The 9,908-nt window shown below is 35.4% G+C and overlaps 1 pseudogene; it reads right to left on the reverse strand.

Moving 5' to 3' along the window:
* Nucleotides 1-1,267: 1,267 nt before the first annotated feature.
* Nucleotides 1,268-7,440, reverse strand: LOC107018858 (annotated as a pseudogene).
* Between the last annotated feature and the right edge of the window lie 2,468 nt (nucleotides 7,441-9,908).

A 9,908-nucleotide genomic window follows, 5' to 3' on the forward strand; every position in this document is an offset into this window, starting at 1 on the left:
CCCAAATGCAAAATAAACTGTTAACACAATTAAAACGAGAATCTTCAGGGAAAATGAAGGAGAGTTCATCAATACTCTCAATGTGAACAAGGCCAAAAGCAGAGGTTTATTACACAGCTGATCAGCAGTGTAATAAGCTCCTCCTGCTCCGTATAGAAATAATTTTGTCCCACCAGGACGGGGCTGCAGCTGCAATGGTTGGCCCTTCAGTACCAGAAGTAGAAAGATCTTTTACTCTTTTCCATGAGAGTATGTTATGACATCCACAATGTTATAAGAATTAAAATTGTATACTTGAAATGTGTAAAGGACTTGACATCGATCGTCTCTTATTACATCTTAGATTAATTTTTTACAGCTGAAATGTGTATTTTGTTTCAAAAGGAGCTAGAGTTTGTACTTAAACATGTTGCATAAAGAAGCTTATTGGTTTCGAACATAAGCTCAAGAACGTGTCGATTGGTATCCCTTACTCTTTTACCTGGTTCTAGAAGAGCCTGTTATGGCTGAACCAATTGTGCCAGCTAGGCACAGCACACATGTTAAGAGAAGGCCAAAAAATTAACTGATTTCGTATAAAAAGTTGGCAAAAACAGTGATCATGGGCACTATGAATTAGTTGCATTCTCTAATATAAGGTAGTTGTAATTCAGTCCTACTTCCATGTAATAAAACAGTATTTGGATTTTTACATCCTGGAATACACAAGGTTCCAGCCCACAATTTATTTGTAAAATTGTCAAAGAGCAGCATCAAGATGAAGTCATGACTCATCAAATTAAGCAGCCCTGCTGGATTTCTTTCTAAGTGTTATATCTGGTTTCACCTCTGCTAGGATTTTTCAATTGCTACACCACCTCTATTGGGGTCGGCGTTATTCAAGTTATTGTATATTGATCAATATCGAGGATATTTTCATATTTCGAAGTTCGCAAGAATTTGAAATTGTTTTAGTAAATTTAATGTGCTTGCTATTGTTATTCCAGCTTTCTAGCAAATCGTCTCATGTTTTCTATTGTTATTCCAGTTTCCCTTTTAACCCCTTTGCATTCAATGGTTTTTCGGTGCAATTGAATATGCTAAATTTATGAGAAGAAATTGGAACATATGAAATGTAGGAAACACTCATGAAACATCACAAACAATGAAGAATTAAAGATAAAACCTGCAAATTTCAAAAATGAGAAATTAAAGTTAAAAGCTTTAAGGATGAAGGCGTAAGAAAATTTAGGGATATAAATTAAGTTGAATATCCGGAGGTTACATACTAAAGCCTTTTCTTATACTTTTTCATTATCGTAAGAATTTTGTGTTCCAATTCTACATCCATCCTCGAAAACCATGCTGGATATTTAGTTGACAACATTATGTATATTATGGACAGTCCAATAACATGTCCACAACCGTAACCCATGAGAACCGCCTGCCAATTTATAATTGAGGAGTTGTTGCTTGTGGTACTCCATCATCACCATCACAATCTTTTGACAGTGGCGATCTACGTCAAAACATTATGTATATTATGTATATTATGTACAGTCCAATAACATGTCCATAACCGTAACCAATGAGAACCGCCTGCCAACTTATAATTGATGAATCTCCTCATCCTCCTCCTCCTCCTTCTTCTTCAAATGGAGTTGTTGCTTGTGGTACCCCATCATCACCACCACAATCTTTTGACAGTGGCGATCCACGTAACCCATCATTCCCTTGGTATGAACTATTCTCAAACGTATCAAATTGTTTTCCACTGGAGATGCATCCAACAAGATGATTGTGAGATAGATTTAAGACTACAAGAAATGTGAGGTGAAAGAGTTGGGTTGGTTATTGTGGAATCAAACTCAATGGAAGATGAATTAACATGAATATTTGGAAGGAAGATAATTAGTACAAAATAAAAGTCAAGATAGTATCTTGGTAGGTGAAATTTAGGTAAACCATAAAATGATTTCACATGTTTAACCTTGACATATTTGACACATAGTGATGTCATGGATGACATCAATAGGATGAATTCATTCCTATAAATAGGTAGCTCTTAATTCATTTTCAAATCGTCCTCTCACTTTCCTTCTCACCTTCTAAGGCATTTGTGTCCTCTCTCTTGTAGTATTTCACTTGTATTCTTTGTAGTGTGAATTAAATATTAGTGTAGTTGTTCTTTGGTAGACGTAGGATCATTTTGATCTGAACCACGTTAAATATTGTTGTTCTTCTTTGTTCTTTGATTTCACGTTTCCGCGAACAACTGGTATCAGAGCCAAAGTTCTATCCGAGTATGCTCTATGGTTATAGTACAGTCTGAATTTCCATATCAGAAAAAAATTACTTTGATATTCTGTAGTTTCAAATACATTGTAGTTGAAGAGGAAGAAGTAGAAAAACATCATCTTCAGCACTAACAAGCACAAGATGAGAGGGCTGCTAGACTACATCCATTCAGATTTATGGGGTCCCTCTAAGCTTCCATCGATGGGAGGAAAGAGGTATCTTCTCACTTTCATTGATGATTTTTCACGAAAGGTTTGGGTGTGTAACCTGAAGACAAAAGGTGATGCTTTTCAAGCATTTAAAGAGTGGAAGATTTTGGTTGAAAACCAAATGGAGAGAAAAATCAAGTATATTCACACATACAATGGCTTGGAGTTTTGCAGTGAAGAGTTCAATGATTTCTTCAAGGTTCATGGGATCGCAAGACATAAGACGGTCAGACACGCACCATAGCAGAATGGAGTTTCTGAGAGACTAAACAAAACTCTTCTTGAGAAGGCTCGTTGTATGCTCTTCAAGCCAAGATGTCCAAAGTATTTTGGGCTGAAGCAGTTCATACTGCTTCTTATATTGTCAATTGTTTCCAGCATCAACAATTGACTTTAAGACTCCGAATGAGGTCTGTCAGGTGAACCCTCTAACTATTCATACTTGTGAATATTTGGGTGTCCAACTTATTATCATGTTAATGAGGGAAAGCTTGAACCAAGGGCTAAAAAAGCCATATTTGTAGGGTATGTAGACGGAGTAAAAGAGTATAAACTGTGGTGTTTGTCTTTACTTAAATTTTTAGTTAGTAGAGATGCTATCTTTGATGAATCCTATATACTTTGGAGTTATCAAAAAATGAGAACAACGAACAGGTGGATACTGAAGTTTATGAGTCAAAAGATGTAGATACTGAAGAACTTGCTGCCAAGATACCATACACAATTGCGAAGGGAAGGGAGAAAGGCAGATACAAAAATCGGAACGTCTTATAGAGCAAGAAAATCTAATTGCACATGCATTCGTAACTGCAGAAGAAGAGATTAAGGATCTCGAGCACTCTTCGTATGTTAAAGCAACTTCTTGCAAATATGCTGCGCTATAGCAGTTAGCCATGATGGAAAAGATAGAGTCTCTTCAAAAAAATGAGACATGGGTCTTAGTTAAAAGGCCAAAGGGGATGACGACAATTGGATGCAAATGGGTCTACAGAAAGAAAGAAGGTGTTCAGAAGTGGAAGATTCTAGGCTCAAGGCGAGATTGGTTGCAAACAGTTTCAGCCAAAAGGAGGGAAGTGACTACAATGAGATCTTCTCTCCAGTCGTGAAACATAGCTCAATTCGCGTGCTACTAGCATTGGTTGCACAATTTGATCTAAAGCTTCAACAACTTGATGTCAAAACTACATTCTCAAATGGTGATCTAGAAGATAGAATCTATGTGGATCGGCCTGAAGGTTTCCTAGTTGAAGGATAAGAAGACCTTGTATGCCAAATGGTCTTTGTATGGTTTGAAGCAATCCCCTAGAAAGTGGTAGAAGAGGTTTGATGCATTCATGACTAAACATGGATTTTTGAGGAGTGTATTTGATAGTTGTGTGTACCACAAGAAGATGCCTGGTAGTTATGATTTATCTATTGTTGTATATTGATGATATGCTTATTGCTGCTAACAACATCATAGAGATAAATATTTTGAAGAAACTGTTGAGCAAGGAATTTGACATGAAGGATTTGGGAGTTGCAAAGAATGGAATGGAGATTTCAAGAGAAAATGGTGTTGTACATCTTTCTCAAAAGAGGTATATCGAAAAGTCATTGAGAGATTCAATATGCATATGAGCAAGCCTGTAAGTACACAGTTAGCTTCTCATTTCAAGCTTTCAAAGCTACAAATGCCTCAGTCTATAGATTAGATGGAAAATATGTCAAAGGTTCCTTATGCGAGCGGAGTTGGTAGCATTATGTATGCTATGGTGTGCATACGTCCATATATTGCTCAATTTGTAAGTGTGGTAAGCAGGTACATGGCAAATCTAGGAAAAAGGCACTGGGAAGTTGTCAAGTGGATATTGAGATATCTCAAAGGAGCTCCTGGTGTTGTCCTAACCTTCCAAAAAAGTGAAGGTATTTCAATTCTTGATTATGTAGATTCTGACTTTGCAGGGGATATTGATCTAAAGAGGTCCACATCTGGATACATCTTACTCTCGTTGGCAGTGCCGTTAGTTGGAAATCGACTTTACAGTCGATTGTCACTTTGTCTATAATAGAGGCAGAATATATGGCCGAAATGGAGGCAGTGAATGAAGCAATTTGGTTGAAAGGTGTGGTGGCAGAGTTGAGTTCAACTCAGCTAGAATCAATTCTAAGATGTGATAGTCAAAGTATTATTCATTTGATTAAAAATAAAAGATTTCATGAGCGCATCAAACACATTGATATCAGATTTCATTTTATTGGAGATGTCATAGAAGAGGAAGCTATCAAGGTTGAGAAGGTTATCACAGACGATAACGCTGCATATATGTTGAACAAAATAGTCCCACTTGACAAGTTTGCAAGCTACAAGGACTTGGTGGGAGTATGCATCAATTTATCCAACTCTAAGAGAATAACTACTTGGTGGAGCTAGTATGTTTAACAAAGGCTTGGTTCTTCTTGTTTCTTACAATGGGATTGCCCAGCAAGCTTAGAAGTTTTGGACGGAGTTGTTTATACACATCTTGGAACACAAACCAAGGTGGAGATTGAAAGAGTTGGTTTGGTTCTTGATCAAACTCAATGGAAGATGAATTGACATGAATATTTGGTAGAAATATAATTATTAATAAAACTCAAGATAGTATCTTGGTAGGTGAAATTTAGGTAAACCATAAAATGGTTTCACATGTTTAACCTTGACATTTTTGACACATAGTGATGTCATGGATGACATCAACATTATAAATTCACTCCTATAAATAGGTATCTCTTAATTCATTTTCAAAATCATCCTCTCACTTTCCTTCTCACCTTCTAAGTCATTTGTGTTCTCTCTTGTAGTATTTCACTTATATTCTTTGTAGAGTGAATTAAATATTAGTGTAGTTGTTCTTTCGTGGACGTAGGATCATTTTGATCTGAACCATGTTAAATATTGTTGTTCTTCCTTGTTCTTTAATTTCACATTTCCGCTAACATGAGGGATGCAAGTTGTTATGGGATTTCTCCGATGATTTTGTTAGATGAGAGATCCAATGACTCAAGTACAGATAACTGGTGTAGTGATGCTGGTATGTGACCTTCTAAGCGATTGTGAGATAAGTTTAACGTGCGAAGCCCAATGAGATCTCCATTAATGCTTGGATATTACCTTCAAACCTATTCCTTGAGAGATCTATAATAATGTTTGTTGTAAAAGTCGAGGTAGTTCTAGATCCAGAACCTTTGTCGTCACTATAAAGGAATTGGTGCAATAAACATAATTCATATCTGCTACATACTCTCTGGTTCCACTTTGATCGCCATTTATTTTCATAGCTTCAAAATTCTCAATAAGGCTCACTGGTAAATCTCCAGTAAATCCATTGGATGAGAGATCTATGATTTGAATTTGAGCAAACTTGTAAGTCGATGAATCTTTTACAGGGCCAACAAACTTATTTGATCTCACTCTTAGAATCTTCAGATTCTGTAGGGCTATCAACCATTTAGGAAATGTGTCATTCAACTCATTGTTACCTAAATCAAGAACTTCCAAATCTTTGCAATTAATCAAAGATCGTCGGACTTTCCCCTCTAGCTTATTCCATCAAATTTAATGACCATAAATAGGTTTACTATACTAAAAGTTGAATTAATTGTCCCGCTAAGACTATTGTTGCTTAAATCCACAACCCAAAGTCCACTCATCTCACCCAAACATAGTGGATTGTTCCCCCCAAATTATTGCTGCCCAAGTCTAGCAGTAATAGTTACTTCAGATTGCAGATGGTTGAAGCAATATGTCCACTGAGATTATTGTGCGAAAGGGCAGGAGAATATATATCACGGTTTTTTAGGAGTGACTTTGGAATAGGACCTTGAAGATGATTTTGTTTTAGAGAAACTTGATCTAATGTTTTAGACTTAAAGTCCTAAATGTTTCCACTGAAATGGTTATCACTCAACTCTAACTGCGATAATGAAGGCAGGAGAATATCCATGATGGTATAGCCCCATTCAAGTGGTTTAATGACAAGAAGAGAAGTTGTAGGTTTTGCATACGACTTGCATAAGAAGAAATTGGTCCTTCAATATAGTTATCACCAAGGTCCAATTCCTCTATGTTGGTAAGATTCCATAGAGGTTTTGGAATAGAGCTTGGGAGATCAGAAGAAACTATTCTCAATGTACGCAGTGAAGTAAAATGACCATATGATTTAGGTATCCTACCAGTAGCATTCACACCACTGAGAACTAAATCCATAAGTGATGCACTGCTATTCCATTTGGATGTGGGAAACCTAACAGTGAGTTGGGGATTAGATGATAAATCAATAGATTTCAAGTTGGAAAGGTGGAGAACTCCTTCCAGCAATATCCCGTATATCTGCATGTATAAAAGTCCTAGATATGTTAAATAAGAAGAGAAATTTAGAGGAACAGAGGAAGAGATGTTTACATATCTAAGGTCGAGCACTCTTAATCGGGTCAAGATCTTAAGGAGCGGTTCAAAACTTCGAGGTCCGAATCTAAGGTCATATGTATCACTCTTAATAAGAAGAATGTGTAATTTAGAAAGACAAGATATTTCTATAGGGATTATACCTGTAAAACTTGAATATGACAAATCAAGATGCATCAAACTAGAAAGCTCACCAAATTTAGGTGAAATGACTGATCCGAAAAAATTATTATTAGGCAGGTCAAGACTTTTCATATTAGAGAGTTTAAAGAGGCTACTGTTGGAATGAAACTTGCCTTGAAGTTTGTTGTGATCCATCCTATGAACAACAATCTATGATCCTACTTTATTGAAATGTTTTAGGATAATAAACACTAGAAGAAGCATCAAGATTTATAGTAAACCTGTGGTTGAATTGAAGAAGATCAAGGGCTTGATCATTTAGGATAAATGAGGTAAATATGAGGAGAAAACAAGTTGACAGAGAAATGCGTATAGCAGAAACAATACAAGTTTTCCAATGCCCATTTTCGCGCCTCAAAATAATTATCAAAGTTACTAAGTTTTCCTATTCCTTGTTTGTGTCTATATTCAATGATTTTGATGAGGTTTATATAGCACATACCAAAAGACAATTTTCTATTGATTTTCGATTGTCGTAAGGAAGAGTGTTTGGTGATGTTCCAATGAAAAAGATAATTCTATAAGAGTATTAGTTGGTCGATAGACGTTGACCAAAACATTTTCCAATTTTATTTTCATTGGTTAGGATACGAGTGGTGGATGATGTACAAACCTTGACTTTCAAGTAAAAAACCCAAGTTGGTTTGGCCATATGCAGAAAAGTCACTTTTCCTTGGGGAGAATAGTCTAATATACATTTTGCGATTTTGAGTTTGATACATCCCTTATTCTTACAATAAGATTAACGTTTCATTGTTGTTAAATTTCTTTGCATATTAATGTAGTGATAAGGTTTGCACTGCCAAATTAATTTATATCCTAATTGTTGATGACAAAATTAGTTATCTTATTGTTGTTTTCACCACAAAAAATGTCATTTATCAAAGGGAAATTAGGTACAACGACTGGTTATATTGTTGTCGCAAAAGGACTTTTAACCATTGGATATGGTCTTGTTGCTAATATATTTTTAACGATAGGATTTTAAATGCAATCGTTAATCTTTAATGACCGTAGGTTTCCATTATCATTTTATTACATTATTTTGGTTATATTTATAAATGTACATTTATTTCACATTCTCAATAAGTTTTCTCAAATTAACAGTTGTATTTAGCAGATCCATTTGCATTCACTCCTTCTGGTCACATGCAACATTAAACACTTTGACTATTCCGCAAAATGGATTTTTTTCACAGTTATATTTTTTATTACTCACTACATGAATATGTTTTGCGAATTTTGATATGATATCAGAATGAGTCTACACAAATTAGCATAGGACACACGTAGGGTGAGCATATATATTGAAAATCCAAAAAATCGGACCGAAAAAACCAAACTAATCCAATTTGTACTTAACCAAAATTAAAAATCTAACTATCATTTAAACCATTCATAAAAAAAATCGAAGTTATTAAGTATAACTTTGTTAACTTCTGTATTCAGATTATCAAACCAGAAAAATAATAAAAGATGAAAGAAAAACACAAAGAACTATCCGAGTCCACAGAATCCATTATGTTTCCTTAAGAAATTTAATCCCCTAAAGTACCCGAGGTTGCAGATTAATTCTTCCCAAGATAAAACAGATTAACCATTAAAGAAGTAGCAGTACCTCAAACTTCAATAATTTCAACAAACTCAAAATGACAGCAAAAAATCACACACACAGACACGATCGATCGATTTTATTTTGTAAGAGATGTATGCAAAAGATGGGAAGAATTCAATGTTGAAAAATGAGAGACAACTTCTCTATTTATAGAGAACAAAGGGTAAAGGTCATAACTCTTAAGAAAGAAAACAACTTTCTAAAAAGGTCACAACACCTTGGAAAAGGCACAACCTTTCAAACAGTCACAACCATTCATAAAGGTCACAACCCTCTGTCAAAGTGACAACCTTCAGGAGAGTCACAACCATTCATTTTTTGTTCACACATATATAAAGCCTTGTATATGACATATAAAGATATGAATAAAAATTATTCAACTATCTTATTCCACATGGTATCAGAGCTTTAGACTTATTCCTTACTAATTTTATTCATCTTGTCTTAACCATGGCAGAAAATGTGACTGTTGCTGCAACTATTCCAGCCACTGGAACTATTTCTGCAACTGTAAAGAATAACTCTAAAGCTTCATCTGGTGATCTACAAAATAGTCAAGCCTCTTATCGGCTGAATGGAAAAAAACTACCTTGAATGGTCTCAATTGGTTCGTACCTTTTTAAAGGATAAAGGGAAATACGACACCTTCTTGCTACATGACCATCTAAAGAAGACCCCATGTTTGATGCATGGGATGAACATGATGTAATGGTGATGTCTTGGTTATGGAACTCTATGCTTCCAGAAATTTTGCGATAGCGTTATGTTTTTGAGCACTGCTAAGGAAATTCAGGATGCAGTGAAGGAGACGTACTTATAAAGTACATGAAGCTGTCAGGATCTATGAAATAAAAATAAAACTTTCTGCAACGAAACAGGGAGCTTGACCTATCACTGTATTTTCTAACTTTTTACAGGGGTTATGGCAAGAAATGGATCATTATCAATGCATTGAAATGAGTTGTAAAGATAATGCTGTAATTCTGAAAAGATTTATTGAAAAAGAAAGGATATATGATTTTCTTGTAGGACTAAATGCAGAATTTGATTCTGTGAGGGTTCAAACATTAGGAAAAGAAGATCTTCCATCAATGCATAAGACAATGGCCATAATACAGACAGAAGAAGGACGGAGGAGTGTTATCCTTGAAACTCAAGTTAATGAAGGATCAACTCTTGTAGAAAAAGGGACAACTTC

This window comes from Solanum pennellii, chromosome 1 (assembly GCF_001406875.1).
Source record: "Solanum pennellii chromosome 1, SPENNV200".
Lineage (NCBI taxonomy): Eukaryota > Viridiplantae > Streptophyta > Magnoliopsida > Solanales > Solanaceae > Solanum > Solanum pennellii.